The following is a 27,152-nucleotide window of genomic DNA, read 5'->3' on the forward strand; positions in this document are numbered from 1 at the left end:
TTCAAAGTCTACTGTGTGGGAGTGAAAAAATAGCTCTAAAGGGAATATATGAACAGAAGTGTTTTAGCTTAAAGAAAACTGGCTGTGGTAGTTTTGTCTACAAGTCAAAATCAAAGGCATTTATGGAAGTGTATGGAAGTGTATGGAAGGCTTATAAGACTACTTGATTATGCATTTTGAATTAGTTATAAGTAAATAATGGTATGGTAAGGAAGGACCAAAAAAGGAGCATCACAGTAACCTAACCAGTAGAAGCCAAAGACATGATTCAGCATTTCTCAGTCCTTGCAGGTGAGAAAGTTTAGTTTACTATAATCACTGTTGGTATCTGTGTATTAAACAGCAGTTTAGGGTCTTTTGATGTCCCTAAGCTTTTGACCATTCGATGGTCTAAACTATATAAGTAAAAAGGCAGAAAATGTTCTAAAAATGATACTAAAAATTATTGTTTCTTCTAATTATCTGGAATCTGTTAAAATACAAAAGTTACAAATCATCCACTGAGCAGTGTCAGCGGGACATGGAAATAGAGTGGCTGTATTATTATATATAAATACTGCCATAATTGAGCCTTTCAGTAATAAAATAAAATAAAATAAATTGAACACAACAATTGTTGCAGATCTTGATCTCTTTCTGATTCCAGTGCACAGTTATACGACATGGCTACCTATTTGTCCTGTTTTCTTTCCTCTTTTTCAGCTTAAAAAGGTTAAACATATTCAGGTTTCTATGGCAGTACAATGCTGACTCAGGCATCACTTCATTGCCCTATTTCATCAGCTGTTCGTGGTTCAGCTGCTTCATGTGTATATTTAGTGTAACCTATATCAAATATATTACACTTACAACACGGTCAAGTAAACAGTAACTATATTTGTATATCTATCCATAGCCTTTAATGCACAGCGGCTCTCTGTTCGGTAAACATTAATCATGATGAGTCGGCCAAAAACACCATAATTGTTCTATGCATAACAGGTCCACTAATGATTATTGCATGTCTCATTAGAGAGTTGTTGCTGGATTTAACTTGAATACTCAAATGTGGCTTTGATTATCATCTTGATCAGCTTTTTTAAATTATGCAAATCAAATAATTTAGTCTTTTCAAATTTGTATGTTATTTTATTTGTAATGTTTTTTTGTTTGTTTTGTTTTTTGCAATATGAAAGCTACACATTTGGGTTTCATAAGCGAACAAGAACAAAAAAGGTCTGTTTTGTCACTAACTTCAATATGTTTTAGCATATGAATTACTTGTGTCTGGTCTGAGAGCAAAACGCTGAAACAACAGCAAGTTGATGTTCTTAGCACCACAAAAATACATTAGACACTGCTAAATATTAGAATTAAACTTAAACTCTTCCTTTTGTTCTATTCTCATTAAGCCAATATCCTTGGCAATACGTGTAGCTTGTGCTGTTGCCCCAAGGCCTCAGTATAATACTTCCAAGTTCACTTAATTATCTGATGTATTGACTAACTAACATTCTGCAAGGTGCAGAGAAAAGTCTTGCATTGACTGTGAAAATGTCGCTGCACAGTGACTGGAAACTTCCCCTTCAAAAACCACTCAACTTTTGTGTCCATCTGCTGTTCAACAAACACATTGTCATCACAAGAGTGTCAAGTTAGGGTGAGCAACCACAGTGGTGTGTGTTTAATAGCAACCAAATCATTGTGGTACATTCTACACAATTAAATTTGCAAGGGGTTTTATGATGACTGATACACACTGTACTAACAAACACCTCTCCCCAACACACATATGCTGGCAAAGCATGCAGGATAACAACTACAAACATAATGCAGAGAGGATAGTCACAGATAATATGTGGCAGTCAAAAATAAATTACTTTGACATTGTGCTAGTAGCTCTTAATTCTAACTTTGCACTTCTCATGCTGGGGGAAGTGAGCCGTGCATCCGAGAAATCATTGCTCTAAGCCTGAGACACACTGTGTTGTTATTCTTGGCTGGAGACCCACTGGGAGAGCTCAACATGTATATCCTTGTCCCCAGTGGCTAGACAGGAGGGCTGACATTGGCGCACTGTCCTCATCGCGCCCCACAACCCCCTACTGAGCAGCCAGGTGGTGAAGCCAGATGCAGATACCTGAGTCTGAGCTCAATCAGCCTGGGTTTGTGTGCTTGGCGTTAAAAAAAATAGGACTTTCTCAGGCAAATTCAGGAAACAATCCTCTAGGCATTATATTTTGCTGATGTGTGGAAAACAGATGGGCGTTACTAATAAATAATAACCAAAATGAGCAAAGCCTTGCTGATAGATCAGTCAATTTACTCCCTTCACCCACAGCATTACAATTTTCTACCATGTGCACACATTAACTAAATTCATAGCTTGAAATATCAGTTGCATCTTAATATCAGTAGTCTATTTCCCCTTGACCTACATTAACATTGTCTGGGCTCAAACTGCCTGTTTTCTCAAATTCCTCATAGGGCCATGGAGTCATTGCCAGCCCTTTCTGAAGCCACTTGCTGAACAGTAAGGATGCGGACACTTGCAAGTCTCGCTCAGACTCTCCCTCATTGCCAGTTTCTATGTTTAGCCAGAAGTTATGTAACACTGGTATCTGCATAAGAAGATTAAGGGATGATTTAAATTAACACCTAACCAACAATTAAAGGACCCCACAATATTTGCTATCGGTGGTCTCAATGTTTAAATTGATCACACATTATATATAGGGATGTAGGTCTTATTTGACTTAATATGCTCATATGATCACTTTGGGGATTACCTGCTCTGACAAGACATTTAGCACTACCTCCCCTAGAGTTTGGGATTTTAATTCGCTTTTTGTGCATCTTTGTTCTGAGATTCTGAGTTTAAACTACAGTTATATAAAAGAGGTGTTGTTTAATATATCAATTATCCTATTGTTTTAGCCTTAAATGTACATGAAAGGGAAATTGCCTTAACTCCATAAAATAACCTTTCTTCCTACACACGTAAACAAAGGATTACCTATCAATAATAATAAAAAAAAACCTGCTTGACAAAGCCTATTGACTGGTCGTGGAATACAAAACAACAGATGGACAGTCTACCGCCTAACCTAGATTTTATAGAACTAATCCACTCCTCACTTTAGGAATTCAAACCTCTAAACTGAGCGCGGTTTGGGGTGTCCAGTTTTATACTGCCTTCACCAACGATCCTAAAGCCCTCCAAAAGCAGAACAATGAAGAAACGGTTGGCCCTTTCAAGCAAATTCTTCCTGGGCATTTTATGTGCCATCACTATTAATAGTGACCATGACATTGAAGCTGATGACACCAAGTGACCTCTCAGCAGGCATCACATCATTAGGAGCAACCTTAAGAAACCAGGTCATTCCAGGGATTATTGTCCCCTGAGGATGAGGCTCCTTCAAACAGCACAGCCTTGTCATGCCAAGAAATGTCTGACCTGAATGTGAACAGCCTGGTTAGCCTTGAGAGGATTTATTTGTAAATTAGCTAATTAGAAATCCCTAATTACAAGCTAGTAATCTGTCTACAAGTGTATCGCCTTATCTTAGAGTCTGACTGCTTGATTGACAAAGGTTCAGCAACAAATCGCCTTATTGTTCTTCACAATAAGCTCTGTTACTGTAGGATGAGTTAAGACGTGGCTTTCAAACAGCAAGAGAAGTAAGGCTGTTATATTCTACAGCTAAGATGCTGAAATGTAGTTAGGATGTGTGCATTGATCATGGGGATTTTCATATATCCTCCGTGAAGAGAGTTTTGGAGGTTTTACATCAGCTAGCTTGATAACTGTTCTGCTTGGATTAACATGAAGGCTTAATGTGCATTTTCTGGATTTATTAGAAAGGGATGTTGGTTGTTTACACATTGCATTGTCTCTTTGTTTACTTGTATGCATGTATTTGATATGTAATCCCTTTTTAAATATGTTTCAACTTGTGAACACCTTTGGTATTATTTAAATAACAGTATGAGGTAAAATGTAAATATGTATCTATAAATATACAGAAAATGTAAGTCCACTTCCTGAATATGTAGTGAAGGTAATATTTTGTGCCAAGGTAACATTTTCGGCCTTAGTTGTTAAATATTTCAGAGGCTCCGGCCCTACCGAAAGCTACTATTAATTAAATTAGGCAATATATATTTATTTTATAAATAGAACATTTATTATTTTTCTATTAAATTTTTATAGTAAATTCCAGCTAATCAAAATTGGTCCAAAGACTTCTGGCCCAAAAAACACTGATGAATTGAACTGCAGAGGCCACACTGATCAGCAACAGAAAACAGATTCCATAGGCAACAATGGTCAGGGGACCTATGACCCTTTGGTTCCTGCAAAATGCCAAAAGACAGGGTCAGAGGATCCACTCATGCAGAGAAGAAAAATGTCAACTGATGTGTTAAGCTGGTAATCAAACAAATGAGACTCAAAGACAGTGAAATGCTAAAAGTGCAGACACCAGGCAGTCAGGAGACTTAAACAATTGTTTAGCCAACCAGCAAACAGGTGAAATGCTGGAGTTGGAAAATAGAATAAGGATTAAGACAACAAAAGCTTAGTTTATGACAGAATCATCTGTTTGTGAGTCTTGCTTATTTCCACTACACTGTAGTAATTAAATGAATGTCAGTTTCTTTGGTTCTCTGAGCAAAGGTTTAAAGATTTGTGATGTTTGGTTTTCTCGCAGAATATTCTCTTTCTGTACCAAGACTGAATCTTGGGTCATGAACCTGTCTAGGTAAGGCTTGCACACAGAATAATATAACACAGCAGTTACAAAATGGTGAAAATTATCGATGTTCACAAGAATGTAAACAAAACAAGAAACAAGAAACTAAACTGACATCTCTCAATAAGGCAGGAAGACATGAAGTCTAGAGTTCCAACTGTCATTAGCCTGTCTGTCAGCACACAAAGACAATGCTGTTTTGTGATTCCCCATCTCATTTATAGGGAGACGTCTTCAACACAATGAAATATCTAACAGTCCCCAATTAGCTTTGTTTGACTTCTAACATCTCCTTAAATGTTGTCTTTGTGTGCCAGCCTCATCTGTAGGCAGCAATTCTTGTGAGATTAAGGCAAAAGCAACCTAGAAAGAAAGCTTTCAAACAAATCCACGTTCTTGTATAAAACAAAACAACAATGTTGCAGCAATTGAATAAAGAAAGAAAAGGAAAGTAACTGCCAATCACATTTTCATTACCTTCACATATAACATTCACTTACACACAAGGCAGAGTGTGTAGGTGTGCAGTGACTATTTCTAGCACCTGTCTTTCCTTGAAGATGTTACAATTTTAACCTTTCCCTGAGCTGCTCTCATAAGTTAGGCTAATTTCATGTAATTAATTTTTTAGTTCATTTTCCAGTAAACCAAAACATTTTTTGATTTCATGTTAAACAATACAAAACGTACTACTTCACATAAACATTACTGATCTGGACTCTGGGATAGTTAGCAAACTTGTCAAATTCGCAGATGATACTAAAATAGGTGGCTTAGCACATACAATCTCGGCAGCACAGGTTATTCAAAGGCACTTAGATAATATTCAGTTGTGGGCCGACACCTGGCAGATGAAATTCAATGTGGACAAGTGCAAGGTATTACATGCAGGTAACAAAAATGTCCACTATAATTACACTATGGGAGGTACAGATCTAGATTAAGTAATGCATGAGAAAGACCTAGGCGTCTACGTGGACTCCTCACTTTCTCCGTCCAAACAATGTGGTGAAGCAATAAAAAAGGCAAACAGGATGTTAGTGTATATTGTCAAAAGTGTAGAATTGAGAACAAGGGCAGTAATGTTCAGACTGTACAATGCACTAGTTAGAGCTCATCTGGATACTGTGTACAGTTCTGGGCTCCACACTTCAAGAAATATATCGCTGCTCTAGAGGCAGTTCAGAGGAGAGCAACCAGACTTATTCCAGGTCTGAAGGGAAAGTCCTACTGAGAGACTGAGGGAACTGAACCTTTTCACCCTGGAACAGAGGAGACTAGGTGGGGACTTGATTCAAGTCTTCAAAATCATGAAAGGCATCGACCACATCAAACCAGAGGAGCTTTTCCAGATCAGCAGGGACACATGCAACCGGGGACACAAATGGAAATTGGGCTTCAAGACATTCAAGACAGAAAACAGGAGACACTTCTTCACACAGAGAGTTGTCACAATCTGGAACAAACTCCCCAGCGATGTGGTAGAAGCTGAAAATTTGGGAACATTTAAAAACAGACTGGATAGGATCCTTATAACACTTAGATATTAATGGACACCAAACGAGCACGATGGGTAGAATGGCCTCCTCTCGTTTGAAAGCTTTCTTATGTTCTTATAGAATGTTTTTTTACATACATCACTCATTTGTATTTAATTACTCAATCAACTATTTCTCATTCACAAATCTAATATCTAGTCACCGTTAACATTTATCAAAATAATTAAAGAGATCTGATATGAATCTAGAAAATCATTGCATAAATATATTTTCATCAGAAAGTGACAATTTGAAAAACAAAGGATTTCCCTGCTGTTGATATCTATCAACTACTGCAAAAGTCTGTGAAATAACATACAATAACACACCCTTTGTTCTCCATTTGAGTAACTATTGAGGAATATAAAAGGAAATCTTATCTGATCTGTATTTATCAGTCTTGTCAATTTCTTAAGTTATACCATCCATAAAATACCTAGTAAACACAGCAGACATACATTGGATTAAGAGGACGGCTGCGCTGTTGAAAATTAAGCTTGTTTAATGTTTTTTAGTAATTATAATGCAACTGAAATGATTACATATTTATCTCTTTAGCTGTCCCAGTAAAGCAAGGGATACTTTATGCTTAGTGTTGGACGTGCAATATGTTGAATTCAATTTTACATATGTTTACTATAATATCACCTCTCCTTTTGTCTACTGCTAGCAATTGTACTTGTTTCAATTGATGTGCACAAACCATTGTGTGCATGAGTGCATTACTGAGACATAACTTTTCTGTGAAATCAATAGAGTTTATTAAACTCCCGTGTCTGGAGACAGTTATTTTGGCGTATTGGGTTTATCTATATACTGGTTGGAGCTGTATGGTGTGGAGCACTTGCATGAACGCCTGACCTGAGCACGTTACAAATGCACGCCTATAACATTTAAACAGATTTTTCATTGAAGAAATAATTTAACCCACTTTGAGACAGAATTCAGTAGAATGCTTAACTCCTTACGTATATCAAACAATAAATATTGTATTTAAAGTTTCTAGCACAAGCTATTGATTTGATTTTGTTTGTGGATAAGATGTTTGAATTATATATATATATATATATATATACCCCATATTTGAAAGCAATGTGTGTATAGATTAAAGGATGAATTCTATAGCCTGGAGATTACCACTTTGATTCCATTGGTGCAGACAGAAATACCAAAACTGCATTGAATTGTCATGAGATTCACCCATCCATGCTTTGGACTGAGCTAGTATGGGAAGGAGCTGTTTTCTGAAATATTACCACTTCAGCACTGTTACAATGTGGTCTGTGGATGTTACTTTTGTCTTGGGTTCCCACAAGATTGTGTTGTTCTGTTGCAGCAAGATTATTTTCTGCTCTATAGTGGGAAAAAGAGCTGAGAAAAAGCAAAACAAAAACAATGCAGCATAAAGCAACCATAGCATACCTATTCTTGGAAAATTTCATTATACATTTTATCAGTTTGGTCCAGATGCTAATTTGAAAAAACACGCTTGGCCACAGACCCAGAATTTCACTGTAAAGAATTACCTAATGCAGAAACCACTAAACCACATCCACAGTGTGGGATTGTGTGGTTACCTTCTTTGTGCTTTGTTGCAAGAAGTCATGGCTGGCTCTGTGAAGGATGTCTATGCTTTGTGCTCAGTCTCAGGCCTCGCATGCCGTTTTAACTGACGGAAGGCAACGTGCTATTAAATTGATATCTTTGGGAAACCGCAGGCCTTTAGTCGCTTCAGCTCCACGAAAGGAAAAGGAAAAAAAAAAGCTTCAGAAGGATTTACTGTATGTCATCTGTGAATTGACGCACAAACTGACAGAGCCAAATTTCCTATCTGTTAATAATTTTCTCCAAACACTATGCTACAGATGAGCACATACATGAATAATATATGGCTGAATAATAAAACTTATATTTTGTTGGTCCACATTAATGTTTTTCTGCAGTCCTACCATTCATAATTCCCAAGATACCAATAGGAAATAACAATTTTACACAGGTTTGTACGGAAAACATTCAAATCAGTTTTAGGAACCTTACATGAAAAATGAATCATCCATTAAAATGTTTGGTAAGGGTGACACAGCAGGGGGGTCACTAAGGACAGATCAATCAGTCAGTAACACATCTTTATTTTTTTTTTAAAACATACATTAAATGTATACATTTTTGGATTATTATTATAGAGGGAGAGAGGGAACTTTCACATGTTTTATTTGTGAAAATAGAGCATTTTTAAACTTCTCTTTTAATGTCATTACGGAAGCAATACATTATCAGTGAGAAGCATTTATGCTGGTCTCTGGAGACCACAGAATGACCTTCAGTGACTGTCAGGTACATGTCTCTTTAATGTCCACCAGGGAATATCACTTCTGCAAAGATACTCCAGTCAAAGTGATTCACATCTACGATTAAACTATCGTTGTGGCTGAATAGTAATGCTATAGCTTTAATAACTGAGTCTGACTAACTCTAACAGTATATAAAGAAATAAATACATATTCATTTTTGAAAGTCTTCTTCTGTACTGTACTTGGTGTTATCAGAAAAGTCTTTCTTTTTATAAAGTCAGGGTTTTAAAATCAAATAATGGGTTAAGTGATGCTATGGAACTGTGACACAGAATGTCACTAGGCCTTTCCTAGGCCTGGTCATTGGACATTTGTTTACTATTGATTAAATTATTATTGTTATTGTGGTGGTTATTATTGCTGTTCAGTGGTTGTTACCTGCTGGTGGGAGTGTGTGTCTGTGAGGGTTAGTACTGCAAACTAAGTGGGAGAGCTTACAGAATGGAGGGGAATGGCTTGTTAAATTACCTGGGCTAAGTTAGTGCACCTGTTGAGGGAGGGGCCTAAGGTATATTACCAGAGTGAGGAGAACAATGGGGAGTGTTTTGTTTTGGGCCTCTGTTTGTCTGAGTGCAGAGACAGTGAGGGAACTTAACTCTGAACTCAGGTCACAACCCCTGAGAATAGATTCACCCTCAGCCTGCCATCCTGGACATTGTTTAGAGTGCTGTGTTGGACTTTCTTTTTGTTTGGTTGATGTGTTTGTTTTAAGAAATGCAATTCCATGGAGAACCCATACTGAGCCTGTTGGAATAAATGTGTACTTGGGTTTTTTAAATGTATCCTGTGTCTCTGATCATCACAAACTTAAGTTTTCTGTCCGAGAGAGCGAGCTCCGGTCACAGGGATTATAAACCCTAATATGCAGCTAAGGATAAAGTGCTTGTTGTTGTTTTTTCCCCTTATTTTAATACTTTTTTTTAAACTTGATTGCCAACAGCAATGATATCTCTTCAAGAAACCACATCTTGCACCATTGATTTCTATGTCCTAAAATGGACACAAACCCCCCCCCCCAATACAACTCCTTAAAAAACTAAGACATCTGATTTAAAGCATCACAGAAAATTATGACAAGGTCATTCCAATAAATCTGCTTTAAACAGGCATTTGGCTTTGTCTGAGCACATAAACAAAACCTCTCAAACTGCTTTTAAATAAATTGATTAATTAACTTTGTTTGCAAAGGAAACTAGGATTAGAGAGATTATAACGCCTTATCTTCTTATATTATATTATGCCTTATCTTTAATGGACATCCTGCAACTAAAACCTGTTAGGTTGGAGTTGTAAATCTTGAGAAACGCAGTGACAGGTTAATCATTCCCATCACGTTACTCAACAACTAATTTCACAACTTTGACATTGTTCAAACACGATGCAGCAATTACATACCAAACGCTGCGGAAAGATATGTTCATGACAAAGAAAGATGTTTTTTAAACTGTCTAAAATAATTTGTTTAAAGGAAATACTCAAGAGTGCAGGAATATATCATTTTTGTTAGAGCAAATTAAATAATTTTGTGACTTTGCTGCATTATCCATTGTTAATTTCAGATTTATTTTATTTCTTCATTGATAGTCTTTAGAGAACCACAATATTACCATTATTTAGTTTTAAGGCAGCTTTCATTGTCTGGAAATAGCTACCTTTTTAAGCAACAGTGAATTCAGCTACAGTTTGATTCTGAATTGTATAGATGCCATTTCACACCTGCAGACCAGAAAACGTTATACAGATGAAAATACTGTTAAAGAATACCTAGAATGTGCAGGCTAGTAAACCATAAAAAACAATCAAAATGGCAATGAAGGAAAAGGAAATAGACACATCATGCAATGTTTCGGTTCCTTGAGGAAACTGTATGTCGAAGAGAAAAAGGGGACCACTGTAACACACACAATAAGAAATTGTTAGTTGTTGTAAGATTTACAGTTCAGTTTTCTTTTTAATTGCATGGGGTAGTTCAGATTTATTTTTAATGCAATGGTTTAAATGATAATGACAAAATAACACACATTTTATATGATTTAAACATGACCAATATTCACCATTTTCACTTTAGACCAGAAGCTAAACCAAAATCGGATTATGAATGTGACCGAATGCTATCTCTGAATCGATAAGCATGTTCTCTTTGATACTGTTGAATTAAATTTATCAGTCCCACAGTGGCAGGTCGGTTCTGGGAATGACACAATTACTACTCATTCTGAATGACTCACTCTGTCACTTTAGCCACTGTAATAGGTTAAGTGTTAGGAAATTAAATTGAAACATCATGGAGTAATGTAGGTTGAAGGAGAGCAATTTAATTTAATCTAAATCTAATGTTACATTAAAGATTATTTTGCAGATGCACTGAAATAATCCTCTGCAATACCTTTTCGATGAATGAGCCATGTGAGTGAGGGCAATGTGTTAATTTGATAAAGAACTGCTCTCTTTCAACCACAGGTATGCAACTAGGTGTGCAGGTATCACTGTTGACTGTATAACTGTGCAGTGGCACAAATTACACCTTACACCCAGAATTGTACTCTTTTTTTGGTCTAGTCAGTCACTGAATCACAAACTATTTGCCATGTATATCATCCTGTAACTGTATTTTTTATTTTGTTTTGTACTTATGTTGTAAGTCACCCTGGATAAGGGCGTCTGCCAAGATATAATAATAATAATAATAATAATAATAATAATAATAATAATAATAATAATAATAATTCTAGTGAACCTTCTTCTCAAGATTTCCTTCTGTACATTGTGAGGCAGGACCAGACTGCACTAGAAACAGAAGGGTTGGCAGTCATGTCTATGCAACATACAAGGCTGTTTAAACAAGGTCAAATAAGTCAGCACAAGTTTTAAAACCTCTGCTTAGTTATACTTTCAGAAACAAAGTTCTTTCCACACCTGAAATTGTCCATTCATTTATATGAAGTTCAATTTTCTGTCTTTGTCTCTCTTTGTGTCTTTATGTTTATATATAAATCAATATAACCTTTGTCCAATCACCAAAATGCTGAATCTTCAACTGACTGTAGCCAATTCGCTTGAATAACTGGTTCAGGGAAAGCCTGCAGACACCGTGCTAACAGCTTTATTGTCATGAAAGCATGACCCTTGTATCATAGCCCTAAAAATCAATAAAAACACCATTTGGAATAACATATTTAAGGTCTGCAAAAGCAATTAAATTACCTCCAAGGAGGACGCGTAATCAGTTGTGAAGATAAGGAATGGCGGCACTTAGAAGTTGCTCATTCTATGTTCCTGGCAAAGCACTGAGTAAACCTTGACAAGCATATTTCAATTGAACTTAATGGCTCTATTACTGCCCCTTAGAGCCTTGAGAAAAAGCACAGACAGATTCTTATTAAGTAAAGTTTTCATTAATCATCAATCACCTCAGTTCCAGTAATTGCTCTGTTTCCTTACAACTTATCTGTTTAAAGTGTATGAACTGAGGCCTTTAAATCTTTAGTATTTTGTGATAAATAATAATAAAAAAAGCATAACCAACTGTCAATGTTTCATGTCATGCATTTGATCTAAACAAATATAGGTGATAACATTTCTTGAAGTTGAAAGGTTAATTGCCAGCTTATCATTGCATTAACCATAAAGCAGTCTAGCAGTGCGGTATGTTCCTTTGTGTACCCCTACTGCAGGTAAGGACTTACGCAACCAATCCCCACTTTGTCAAGGTAAATGTTTGTAACACTTCTGTCCCAAAGTTGACACATCCCCCTGTCTTACGTCAGCTCTCTCTAGGCTGCAAAAATTTTAAATTAAAAATAAAGCTGTAAACTAATAAGATGATTTCAGAGAGCAACAACATGACTTTCAGGCTCATGTGCTTTCTAAAAAGAGTCCAATGCATATGACTTTGTTCATTGTGGTTGTTGTGAACTGAAGTTAAATTACCATTGTGCAGTTCAATAAATGCTTACCGTTGTGTGGCTAAATCAAATGTATAATTAATGCATTCATGTTAGATATTAAAAGTCAAACAATAAGCATCCTAAAATCAATGTTTTGATGCACAAAGTCTGACTTTAGTGAAAGAAATGGCTCAGCTATAAGGTCCTGCCACTGCAGTAGTATTAATTAGCTAGACACACATTCCTTTGTACGGTCTGTTCCATTCCAGTTGCCAGATCCACACCCTGCTCAAGATCTTTCCGTCGCTCTGGGAAAGTTTGCATTTGACGTGCAGATAGCCTAAATATAGAAGAAACACTTTATCTCAGCTCTAAGTGGGTCTCACAGTTTTTTTTATCTTTACAGGCATAATCTGCTGTTCTTACCTTCCTTTGAGTCTTGCTGTATTGATCTCTGGCAGATGTGCGTTAATCATTCACTATTTGTTTAAGGAAATGGGTCTGTCCTGAATGGGTCAGATAGACTTGAATTTCCTGAAGGCAACAATAGGCTTGCATGTATTAGTTTTTGTTGTACAGGTGAACATTTCTTGTTATCTTTATACACTGTTGGGTGTGTCTTACCGTAGTATATCCTATTATAAGTTATAATAAACACAGCCTTCGGGTGCGAACAGAAGTAATCAAAATACAATGTTTTTAATTATGTGATCTGGAATAATGATAGTAATCATGGAAGGAGAAATTGCATATGAATTATATATGACTGTTTGACATGGATGCTTCTTACTTACTATTAAAGAGATAATAATGGATTCAGTTTGATGAACAGACAAAAGACTGGCGGTGAAACGAATTGACACCTGTTATTCATATCAGGGAATAATGACATCAACAAAGTAAGTCACAACCACAATTCCTTAAAGGACCTTTTCAAGTTACTCCTTTGGACCCATGGAGAACAAGAGTGTGTATATGTGATCTCATATCTGCAAATGAGAGGGTTATAAATTAAATGTAAAATTGTTAGACCTCTTAGAAGGAATTTCCCGATAATAGATGGAAGCGTTAAATGGAGAGTAAAGAGCCAATCCATCTGAGATGAAGCTCTGCTACTCGGGATTACCCAGACCTCCAGGCTATTAAAAAAATCAACAGTATCAGATTACCACTATGTCTAGTTAGACAAGGTGAACAATGATCCCACATCAATTCTCATTATGATATCAATGTTCACCTGAAGCAACCTAATTTTCACTCCTGTGGATACCTGACTGGAACTGGAATATGTCGCATACAAGAGACTGACGGCAACTGCCATCACCCGAGAACTGGTCAAGACATGAAGCGTTGAGTCCAGTGCAGGCTGCCCGAGTGACGCTATCTTGGAGACAAAAAGGCAATTTTCTGTTGTAGAGCAAGGTTAAAGCAATCTGCCCTTCATCACAGTGATAAAGATCCACAGCAGCCATGGTACTTTGGAGGGGTTTTGAATAAATACATTGTTTATTTCATTACAATGTCAGAACTTGCTCACAAATGAAGGACTGGATGTGGATAGGAAAAATGTGAAGCAAATAATACAAATAAAATTCACCATATAAAAGACAATTATCACAGTCCTTAAATGTAAAGCAATTGAGATTAAGTCAAATAATGTATTCATTATTTATCATGGTATAACAGTTAAATCAATAACAACAACATTTAACAATATTAAAGTGCAAAGGGGAGCTGTTATACACAATATGCCCTGTAATGAAGCTCATAATAGTTTTGGTTACAAGCCCTTTCTTTGTTAATCACTGAAAATTTGAAAAATATACAAAAAATCATAAACAGGGTTCAATAGAAATTGATGTCACTCATTAATGAACTTAAATGACATCCTATGACTTCAAAACTTAAAAATCAATAGATTTGTTATAACTAATTAATATTAACTGGATGCTATTGGTTTCAGATGAAATAGCAAATTATGCCTGTGGCTGACATTTGTGTTCCTTGCTATATGTTGGGGAGAGATAGTAAAGCACCCTCTTAGCATGTCAAAATAAAGTGTTACCATATTTTTGCCTTTCATCATAAAACCTTCAATGTTGGATCCATATAGTACTGCATAGTCTGCATATAAAATAAAGTTAATAATTTAAATAAATTACATGGTGAAATGTAATTTATACTATAGGCAGGCCACTCAGTGTGGAATGTTTGTAGAATTGTAGAAGGTAAGTAGAATTAGAGCACTTGCTTTGGGTTGTAAAAAGGAACATTTCTGGATCAAAGTTAGTTTATGTATAAGCGACTGGTAAAACCATTTGTTTCTGCTTTATATTTAGCGACTGGGTCCAGAAATAATGATGATTGTTCAAAGCCAGAGCTGACAAGCAAATTAAATATTTATTCTCAAAACCTGATTTTCAGGTTTGGCATAAGAACAGTGTTTTGGTTTTAAGAGCTTCCATTTACTTAAGATGTAAACGTTATGAAACTGGCTTTAAAAGCATCAAAACAAAGGTTGGAAATGCAGGGATAATGTGATAGATGTGGCTAGGGTGTTTGCTTGAAGTATTCGTATTTGAATTATGATGTAGTGTGGGGAGTCCACATCACGTGTGTCTGGAGATTGGTTGTTTGCCAGACTGCATTTACAGCAAGGATCAAATTACAAGATCACCAATATCAATGACAAATCAAGGTTAAAACAAATCAAGTGCTTAATATACCCTGGCTCCAAAAGCTGAGTAGTGTAGCATTTCCTTAGCAAACATGCAGACACACCCACACAGAGTTTTGCAACTGTAATAGTTTCAGTCAACAGCAGGCTTTCAACTTTTAAATTAGTATCAATTTCCTACTTCAGGTATTAATAAAAATAATGATTGTGCTTTTAACATTTCTTTTGTTATTAAATATAATATAATATAATATATAGTGAATAACACGGATAATCTCATTATCATGGCACCTGTCAGTGGGTGGGATAGATTAGGCAGCAAGTGAACATTTTGTCCTCAAAGTTGATGTGTTAGAAGCAGGAAAAATGGGCAAGCGTAAGGATCTGAGCGACTTTGACAAGGGCCAAATTGTGATGGCTAGACGACTGGGTCAGAGCATCTCCAAAACTGCAGCTCTTGTGGGGTGTTCCCGGTCTGCAGTGGTCAGTATCTATCAAAAGTGGTCCAAGGAAGGAAAAGTGGTGAACCGGCGACAGGGTCATGGGCGGCCAAGGCTCACTGATGCACGTGGGGAGCGAAGGCTGGCCCGTGTGGTCCGATCCAACAGACGAGCTACTGTAACTCAAATTGCTGAAAAAGTTAATGCTGGTTCTGATAGAAAGGTGTCACAACACACAGTGCATCGCAGTTTGTTGCGTATGGGGCTGCGTAGCCACAGACCAGTCAGGGTGCCCATGCTGACCCCTGTCCACTGCTGAAAGCACCTGACATGGTTTGGGTCCACTTGTCCCCTTGGAGGGAAGGGTCACTGTAAATCATTACAAAGTTATTCTGAGTGATCACCTTTATCCTATAGTGAAACATTTCTATCCTGATGGGAGAGGTCTCTTCCAGGATGACAATGCCCCCATCCACAGGGCACGAGGGCTCACTGAATGGTTTGATGAGTATTAAAATGATGTGAATGCTATATGCTATGGCCTTCGCAGTCACCAGATCTCAACCCAATTGAAAATCTATGGGAGATTTTGGACCGATGTGTTAGACAGTGCTCTCCACCACCACCATCAAAACACTAAATGAGGGAATTTCTTTTGGAAGAATGGTGTTCATCCCTCCAGTAGAGTCCAGAGATTCATAGAATCTGTGCATAGAGCATTGAAGCAGTTCTGGTGGCTCGTGGTGCCCAACACCTTACTGAGACACTTTATGTTGGTTTTTCCTTTAATTTGTCACTCGTCTGTATATAAACAATTTGGGACTGTTATATAGAATGGAGGGACTGCAGTGTTTGTGTGTCTGTCAGTTTGCTGTGTTAGAGTGTGGGGCAGATTTTTGTGTGAGCACAACAGGGGCACAGTGATTCGGGGGAGATGGGTGGTATAGAGACATATAGGAGTGCCCCAGTTCCCGAATTCAGAAATACTTTAGACAGAGATCAAGATCTGTGTGGTTCTGAGAATATAAACTATTGCCTGCACCCCCAATTCGCTCTCTCATTATTTGTTGTTTTGTTTGTGTCTGTGAATCCAAGTACATAAACCCATATGAATGAACTTTTTTTTTTTTTATTATTATTATACCGATATGTATTCTCAATGCTGAACACTATATTCTATGAAATGTGTATCAATATCCTGCAACCTTAGAATTGTCTCCCAAACATTTGAAATGAAAGTCTCATTCATAAATTGATATACCTTTGTTACATCTATAAATCATTATACCAATGACACTTTTTCTGAAATGTTTAGAAAATTTATTTTGTTTATTGTGCAGCAACTTTTGGAAGGGTACAGCTCACTCATTAAATTAGAAAACTCCCTTTAAATAGCCTTGACATCAATGACTTGAGTTTAGAAATGAGTTGATTGCATAGAAACAAAGCTTTATTGGTGACACAATTTAACAAGATGAACTTCAGGTCAGTATGTGGTGATAGTTCTTCTTTGAACTTAAAGGGTATTCCAATAGTGGAGTAAGATTGTAGCCATGCAAATAGATGACAGAGTAATTGCAACCCCAATTCATGGTGTATTGTTACTGTAGTACTGCCGTCCTTTCATCTTCTTAGGTTTAATTTGTTTTGGAGGCAAATAAAAATATATCAGTGTTAAAATGTGTTAGTTCAAAAGAGGGTTACACATTATACTTCTGTAAAGGGCATGACAGATTTATTTATATGTCAAAGAAGCAATACGATATTGAGACAAATTTAAAAAGTACCCGAGTCCTCACTGGCATATGTCCTTTATTTTCTAATATTCTCATGTATACTTTTAACTACACAACTGATTAGATAAATCACCAGGGACAGCATGGCCAGTGATTCATTTGATATAAGTGTTGAGTAAATGAATAACTTCCTGTTGACTTCAGAACAACTAATATTTGCTCACAATTGCTGCTTTTAAGGTTTGTAAACATTTCTTGTTTCATATATTAATTATCAATCTCTAACAGAGCCTGCTACCCACACTGAACTGATAAGGACAGCATTTAAAATAACAGCGCTACCATGTGGAGGGGGGAAGAAAATGTGTGTGTTCAACATCTATTATTTAATTCAGAGGGGCAAAATTCTGCATTGTGTTTGCCGTTATATTTTCAATAGACAGACTAGACTAGACTAGTGCATAATGCTGTGGAAATAACCTGAATGTGTGCATTTTCAAAGCTTGGTAGTTGCTATAGTTGCTATAGTAAGTCAAATCTTAATACAAAAGATTCTATATTATTATTATTTTTTTGTTTGATATAAATATATTTTAGTCAAAATTGGCTTTATGCAATGCTTATTTGGAGGAAGTAAAGAATACAATAATTGCATTAATTTCAATCATAACAGGAAGGTTGTATATAGTGCACATGGACAAACATATAAAGTTTTTATTTATTTGGTTTTCTGGTTTTCATTCCAAGCTGGTGGACTGGGAATCTCCAGGACCAAGGCAGGACCACGTTCTGCTCACTAGACTAGCCTGCAGAAATGTAACCTTAGCATTCTCATAAAATTCCATTCTATTGTATTACCAGATTTTGATTTAATAGACCCCAAATAATGTGTTTGTCCTTATTATTGAAGAACACCAGCTGTTAAAGATTAGATAATAAAACAGAAATGTTGTTACTGCAGCCCAGATAGAGACCACAAAGAGATGTGTCTCCCTTATTACGTATTAATGTAAATACTGCATAAGTGTGAAAACGGTGAATGATCATGAGATGGTCTTCAAGTGACAAACAAAATGAGAAAATCTTCAAATAGATGATATTGTTTATATAAGTTAAACAAAATAAAAGTGAAATTATCCACAATAAATAATAATATTAATTTGAAATGGTTTGATACCATTGTGCCATGGTAATGTACAACATAAACTTTTAACTTGAAACCAATTAAAATTTTCCTCAAAACCCCAAGCGGGAATAAGCGTCCCATTGTCAACGTGTATCACAATCAATACTGCAGTGCTTTAGTATTGCACCCCTTCCAGTCACAGCACGTCATTGAAACAGTTGGTGTTTCAGTTTCATTCCTGATATCGATGCAGGAGTTTGTGAAACACAGCTCATACATTCATCCCAGTTGTCTGGTTTTCCTGCCAATGCTGGTTGCTGTTAGTATGTGAAGAATGCCTCTTTCCTTATGAAGGCCACTCTGGTTACACATTTTTTGTACTTTTTGTTCCTGCTGACAGAGGATGGTGAGAATGTGCCTCCCGATGACGTGTGGCCCTGAAAGCTGCTCTGTCTCACTGCCTGCTTGGCAAACCCTCACAGGACACGCGGCCTCCTTTAGGCAAGCTGGCGTTTGACCCCCCAGAATGGCCACACTGTAAGACCTTAAGCTGTTCTGGACCACTGGCTAATCATTTTCAAATCATTTCTTCATGGTGCCATGTGTTTTAACAGCTGCTCCTTTCAGTTTGCAACTTTCACACCTGTTATCATTTGTAAAAGTATTCATTCATTGGATAATGTGGTTAAACATTAAGACAGCAGAAAATAAAAGGATTCAAGAGTACATTCACAATAATTTATGCTAATTAAATACATAAAAAGGCATGTACACTTGAATATTTATTTGTATTCAATAAGAGGCCTCTTTTAAACAAATTGCATTCAAACTTTTTTTGTGTTTTGTTTTTGCTCAGAGGGGTTTGCCTGAGCCCACGACACATGTTGGTTATTTGGACTTCTCTACCTCTTTATTTACTGCTATTAATTAAATACTACTCATATATGTAGGGCTTAATGATTTAATGTAAATCTTACAACACAAAAACACAGCTGCATAGATCCTTAGATAATTCATAGCTGAGACAAAAACTACTCGCAGCCAAATGGGCAAGAACTGGTCAAACTGCATCAAATTTTTCTACTTTCTTCATACATATTTTCAGATTTTCTGTATAAACACTATGTTTTACTTGTAAAATATATGTAATATACATTCTGGTAAATTATAATTGATAATTATCTTTTCATCTGACAAAACAAAACAAAAAACAGACTGGATAATACATTTAAACATGTCTCCTACTGGTCACATTTGTAAAAACAAGGACAAACAAAAGTGATTGGCCTATTTCTTGATTATACAATTGACACTGTTGTCCTTTTGTTTTTTGATATAGCAATACAATGTATATATTATTAACAATACATTATTCCAGTGACTACAAACTAAAATATGTTTGTATCTTAGGAAAACAATGATAGATAACAACATTTACATTTATACTTATATTGGAATGAGTCAGTATTGACTATGGTATATAAAATAACTTGTTGAACGGTCAGAGTTAACAGGAAACATTGTATTGGCTAATCTATAGCAGCTGTGCAGCCTATGTAAAGAGAAAACTATGAATAACAAGAAGTCTTGTTTCACAAACAAACCAATAACATTTTAACATTTTTGTAACCAGCATTTTAAATATTTCAATCTCACACTGTTCTTAAGGGTTAATATTAAACAAAATAATGTATCAAATTCAAATTAAAAGGCAGTCAATTTTAAGGAGATGTAATTACTATTGACTTATGCTCGTTTCTAATTCAAAGGATTTTCCATAGGATTTGCAACTTCTCCTCTGCCTACCCCTTCCGTTAGCACATATCTCGGACTTAACTGTAAAATGTCTGTTCTTGTTAGCTCATTGTACCAGGAAGTATGCTTACTGAATTTTCTACTGATTGTATTAATGCACACAACATTTGTAATGTTCTGAAATGTTTCTCATGTAAACTGTAAGTCCTCTTGGATAAGGGTGTCTGCTAACAAATAAATAAATAATAACCCCCTGAGATTTGTGAATGGGATGTAAAATTGTTTTATTTACACTGGAGGAAATGTAAGGAATCGCAATCTGGATTTCCCCAGACAAAAGTGTGAGTCCGGTTGGGAAGTGGAGTGTGTAAACTGTCGTGTTTCGTTTTTACCCATTATAGCTCCGAATCCCAGGAGACTGAGCATGCCTGTACATATTGATAGTCTGGTCTCAGCTCAATAAATCAGATGAACACAGAGAGGTTGTGATTGTGTGCGGATTGCCAGCCTGGCTTCATACAATTCCTCTCTGATTTGCGTTTGATTTACGTCTCTCGTTTCTCAACACCAGTCTCACCGGGCTCCAGTGGTATCCCCATGCTCTTGTTGGTCCTATATGGAAAAAGTGCTTTTGTCTCTTTGTTGCTTCTTAATCTGGGCAAAAAGCATGTACAAAGTCATATTTATAAAGGATTTAAACTGTATCTTTGCACATATTTATCTTTAAGAGGAGAAAAAAAAAGTCACAATTGGCATCAGTTTTCTCATATAAAGAGTTTGACAGAAAATGCCATTTGACATTAACACCTCATATGCTGGTCTAGCCCCTTGTTTCGGAGACAGTATCAGTTAAGTCTTTATCAACTCCATTGACCCAATTCTCTTAAATATATTATCTAATAGTTGAGGATTTCCCTTTTGCAACTTAAAGACACAGAGGAGAAAGACTCAGGAGTGTTAGCTATTCATTGTACATGAATGAACAAAATAGGTGTAATTAATTCACTGATATAAACAATAAAAATACACTTGGAGTTTCCATATAAACTAAGCAACTACAGAGCTACAGAGTTACATTGTTGAAATTAAGTTTGCTTGTTACTTAATAGGCTTACCTTAAGGGGTTTTAAAATCTCTCTAGCGCTCTGTGGTTGCTGTTAATCTATGCCCCATCCACACAGACTTAATGAGTCATCAAATCTCTTCTGTTCCGCAATTAACACTACTACACCTGCCTGACCCTGTGCAAGCCGCCTCAACTGCCTGGAAGCACAATGATTATGTTTTCAATTTTCTTTTATCTCTGGGATGTAGACTGGCTTTACAAATCCGTAACCACATCAGCAAGAGAATTCTCTGTTTGTACATGGTAAATTCAGAACTCCACCGTATGGCTATTATTCTACAGTCGCTCACACAGAGGATAATGTTCAATGCTACAGCGGTCTACATTGTGATTTGCGGTTTTATTTTCATAATTATTGTCTTAAACCTAAAACAAACCCAACAACAATCAAATGCATACATAACATCTAACAATAAGCAATGAAGAAGATGAGAACATTGTGTACCTTCTTCATTGTTAGTATTTCTGGTAACACTTTACAATAAATCTCCCAATTACAGTGTTTTTAAAAGTTGGTATTCAGTAACTACACGTGTAGTTACTTATACGAACAATGTAAATATGCATTATTACAATGTACTTAATGTGTAAATGATAAAAGGTAGATGCAATTACACAATTGTCTGGTAAGGATGCCCACCAGGAGGCTACCTTTGGAGCTATACCGGGCATGGCCCACTTTTTACATATTAAGAACATTGTAATAATGCATAATTGAACTGTACTTATGAGTAACTACAGATGTAGTTACTGAGTACCTACTATGTAAATAGGGAGACTTGTTGTAAAGTGTTACCATACTTGTTACATATTTTGTATTGCTGCCAAACAAGGTAGATACTGATTGAAATGCTCAGTATTAAAGATTTATTATACAATATACATTTAGACATCAATATCAGTGCACAATCACATTTGGCTTAATCACATGATGTGAACTCAGTATAACCAAATTATAGTGATAGTAATCGTAAAAATAGTAATATGTTTAGTTTTGACTTATTTATACAATATTTGTGTTTGCAACTTAGTAGTTAAATGCTTATGGTTTTGTTATGATAGGTTTGAACTGTCTAGACCTTTTTATTTTAAAATACATTTTAAATGTACAATTAATGCGACAATGAAGAAGGGCAAAAACGTCTATTGACGTGTTTTTACTCATTCAAATATCATAGGACTGAACTGCATAGTCTTTGATGTATTGTGAACATACCTTTTTTTCCTCATGGGAATTTAATAGATCAATTTTCTGATCCAGGTAAACACAGTTCAAGGTTTATTATACATTTTTGTAAGAAGCCTTTCTTGGAGAGGAATGGTCTCCCTGACAGTACCTGTAGGGCTAACAAAGAACATAAGTTTCATCATCTTTGATCACAATGGGAGAGTATCATGTAGAAATCAGGCTTTAAAATGATCCAGAACTTCGTGTTGGTTCATGTCGGTTTTAAGCAACAATAGCAAGCACAAAGGGAAATACAGACCGGTTTCTGGATCAAAGACGAGTGAGTATTAGCATGAACTTGGTCAATGTCTGGGAAATCCCTACAGTTTTTATGTTTCTTTTGTATGCATTCAAATCATTATAGTGAAAACCTTTCAAGAATATGTATGAAAGTACAGTGTGAAACTACATTACTCATACGCAAACAATAGCCAATGAGACCTACTAAATTGAAAATCACCAACTGCAAAACAATAACAACAGTAATCTTAGCTTAACTAAAATTACAAAATACTCTCCACAGTTACATATATGAATTACTGTTGTTTCACTTTTCTTTTTTTCGCCAGGTTGCAATATAGGGCCCCTTAATTTACAAAACAATGAAATGAAGAACCAATCTGTCTCACACTGAGTGACAGCAGACTTTAACATACTGCTCCCCCCAGGCAGTCTACAGCAATCTTCTAACAACTGTGCTAAAATAAATTGTCTTTCAGGTTACAAGAGCTACTATTCAGAATACAATTATCCTTTGGTATTGTTCAGTACTTTCTCCCTAAGGGGTGATCCTCAGCGTAAGTGCTCTCATTACAGTGTGATTGGGCTAATACTACAGGATGCTCTGTTTTAGCTGCAGACCACAGACCACTGTTGTTTTGTAAATGTAAATTAGAGGTCCACAGAAGAGCATACAAATTATATATATATATATATATATAAATAATCTGTGCATTTCTTAAAGAACGTTGTTTCACACACACAGACACACACATTTTAAGGTATATATTATGTTAAGGTGTTGACATTTTAAATATAGTTTATGTTAACAGTTTGCTTGTTTTGTGAGTTCATACTATATGAATGGAACTCATGTAAAATTCCCACAGTCCTTGTCCATCTCCCACTTCATTACCAAAGACAAAACTTGAAATGCATTCTATTTAGCTTTCATTTCAGTAATATCACTATGTAAAATCTTTGTTAAAGATTTAAATGAGTACACAATCATTCAAAAGGTTTTCTTTGTTTTTTGCTATGCTATGTCTGCATTAAAAAAAACAAATAAGATGTTTTGTAATGCAATTGGGTTTTCGGTCATGTGGAAAATTAGATGGCTCCAGTTACAGACATGTAGCCCCATGAATAATTAGGATGTTCACCTACTGATCCTAACACAAGCTGGAATACAAACATTTTGCATACAGATGACAGCTTTAAATGGACTAAATTAAAAGCCATTTTAAAAAGTTAGGTCATTTTGATTTGCAAGACAGTCACGTGTTTTCAATAACAAAACTGGATGAACACAGAGCACTAAGGAGTGCTGATGAGTTTTGAAGACATGATAACACACACACGCAGACACAGACACACACACCTCGCCATATTCAAGATCACCATCTGAACGTGATGAGAGCTTGGATACTGTCCACTAAGTAATCTGCTGCCACTGAGACTTGCGCAACCAGAGGATCATTTTGTTCATGAGAGGAAAAAGTATACACCAGGCTTTGCTTTCAAACATGTAGTGTTGTGTTTTTAGAACTGTTAATTACATACATGCTTCACAGTATTTATTCAAAAACCATTAGTGGAGGCAGATGTGGGTGGTCCTCTTCTCTTCTGATCCGCTACATGTCTGGTCTGATGGAATTCTTACATTGCTGCTCATCTAGAAACTGTTTCTTTGTCAAAGTAAAACACTGTATACAGTATAATATACAATATACAATACAATAACCTCACAGACTCTGGAGTGTGAACTCCTGTCGTGATTGGGATATCTGGATGCTTTTGTCTAAGTAGTTTTGGATGGACAGACTGACAGATAGAGTAATATGGCTATCTAATTACTTACATAACATAAAAACAGGTACACAAGATAACATAATATGGTGTCAAAAAGAAAATCCTATAAAATCACTATTTTGTGTGTCATGCAATGTGAAATGGATACCTGCATATTCATATACTTCCATTTGTACTCATCTTTCTTTCCTATGTTTTATGGATAGTTAGCATTTTGATAATCTCCCTTAGAGAAAATAGATTGACTCACATTGAGTGTAATTAAATTGTTTTTTCTTGGGCTGTGTTAGATCTCAAATTTGATTTAAATTGCGCCTGATTTTATGAGTGTCCTAACAAAACCCAGACAACTCCTCACTTGGGAACCTCTGTGAGAATGTTTCTTTCCTAATGACATTTAGAGTGGATGATGAGAAGGGTCAGGGGGACTAATGACCTGACAAGCTAACACTTTACTTCCTTCCAATTAGAAAGTTGGGTACATCAAAAGACAAGGCCCTCATCTCAGCTTGAAGGGCTTATGGAAAAAAAAATCAGTTGAGTTACCAGGCTTTTCTTTCAGAGACAGAGTCCTGCAAAGTTTTTAATAAGATGGTGGAGGTCATAGGGGTTTGGTTCCTTGCTGTGAACACTAGGAAGCTGTAATAGTGTTTCAGTACGTGTGGTATTTGTAATTCAGTAGGAGCCTGAAAGACAGTTATGTGCAAACTTCCTCTTGTGGGGATCCTGTGCTTAGTCAATGGCCCTGAATATGGTCTTTTTAGTTTAGTGCAGCTGTGGAACTTAAGCTCCTAAACTAAATACACCAAGGCACAGTGTGCAATTAACATATTCTCCATTTGCAGCGTTAATAATCTATTTTAGCTAACTTTTACACATTTTCAAATGAGCAATTAAGGACTTGGTTCTGTATTTATTTTTAAGGAAAAGGTAATGCAAGTGTGAATTTCACATCTCTGAATTCTGCAGTCTCTCATATTATTTTCCTATAATAGCATATTTTGTAATAAAATAGCTAGTTTTCAGATACATAATTCAAGTGAACTTGTAATTAAAATACATGTTTGAAATGGCTGGAAACATCATGTGCTACTTTGATAAACAAGGTGAACTCTAATGACATGTGCTTCCTGTAATCTTTACTAATGCTGTGTCATCTCCATCACTCACCTGGGCTTATCAGCAGGAAATCTCAGAGGAAGCATTCCCCTGCAGGGGCTAGACGGACCTTTGACAGACAAAGAGACCACAGTGACCAAATCAATGAAGTTGACATTTTCCACCGATGTCCAATATGCATATAAGCACATACCATTGGATTACATTTTCTTAATTTAAATTTTTTAAATGAAAAATATTGCATGTTACATATATATACACACACATATATAATTTGTGTATTTATATAAAATTCACACAGGGTATTTAAATGAGACTAAATGTATTTATGGTATAAAGAATTCTGGTAATTTAACCAATTAACTGTGTGTCTCATTTACAATATATTTAATCATTTGTTTTTGTTTTGTATATTAATTACAAATTAATTTGTCAAACAAATTATACTGTATGTTAAACATTGGTTGTAGATTTGTTACTATTTTATCTGAACTAGCAGTAAATTATGAATCTTGTTTCTTAGTAAAACTGATACAGGGCTAGAAATGACTGAAGTAATTGTCTAAACATTCATCAATCTGTTCCCTCTACAAATGCTCGAATAGTTTTTTTGTTTTAGTTTTTACTGTACATATAATCCAAAAAGAAAAGAACATTTAGATTTTGATAGCTTTTTTTTTATTCTAAAAAGATGTTAGGGCTGCCATTGTTTGGTTTGGAAATACAACATGAAACCTTATAAATTGAGAAAACAAAAAAGATATATATGACACCAGTCAATGAACTGAATGTTTGTGAAAGGGCTTAATTTTTATACAAAAAAATATTTAAGGCTAGAGTTCTTCTTATTATAACTTTTTACTGCTGCTGGTTTTTAGTATAGCACAATCTCTCTCTCTCTCTCTCTCTCTCTCTCTCTCTCTCTCTCAACACAGAGCCTCCCTCACACAAGGATAAGCCTCCAAGTCTCAAGTGGCAATGCCCCTGGCTCTCAGTGGGATAACACTTTTGCGAAAAGCGTGAAAGGATGAGTGATCCCCAGTGGTTCACCTCAATAATCCAGCACATCATGTGAAGTTGATAGTCACCCATGCATACAGGAGACCACTGGGGTGACTGGTGATACACAGAGACCACACTGGGCCCAGTACTGCGACAGGGAGAATGACCTCTTCCAAAGATCATCCTCCTTACACTGCCATAACGCCTCTCACTGACCAGGTGTGAACAGTGATCCTGTAAATGCAATTTCATCTGTGGGGATTACGTAGCTCAGTAAAGTCAACTGACTGGGTTGTAAAAATGTAAATTATTAAAATAAAACTTGACGTACAATTCCCATTCCTTACATCAAGAGTCTGCAACTCTACTCCTGGCTGGCCAGCACCTATGATTCCCATAG

General features: G+C 36.1%; 2 long non-coding RNA genes across 2 annotated transcripts in view; one reads left to right on the top strand and one right to left on the bottom strand.

Annotated features, from left to right (window-relative positions):
* LOC136750531 (uncharacterized) lies at window positions 1–27,098 on the top strand. Its single transcript, XR_010816884.1, has 2 exons — window positions 1–291; window positions 26,686–27,098. It is a non-coding gene; the product is annotated as an uncharacterized LOC136750531 (long non-coding RNA).
* The window catches only part of LOC136750522 (uncharacterized), a 94,501-nt gene that overhangs the window by 16,500 nt on the left and 50,849 nt on the right, over window positions 1–27,152 (bottom strand). The gene's annotated exons all lie outside the window — the stretch shown is intronic.

This window comes from Amia ocellicauda, chromosome 1, assembly GCF_036373705.1.
Source record: "Amia ocellicauda isolate fAmiCal2 chromosome 1, fAmiCal2.hap1, whole genome shotgun sequence".
Classification (NCBI taxonomy): domain Eukaryota; kingdom Metazoa; phylum Chordata; class Actinopteri; order Amiiformes; family Amiidae; genus Amia; species Amia ocellicauda.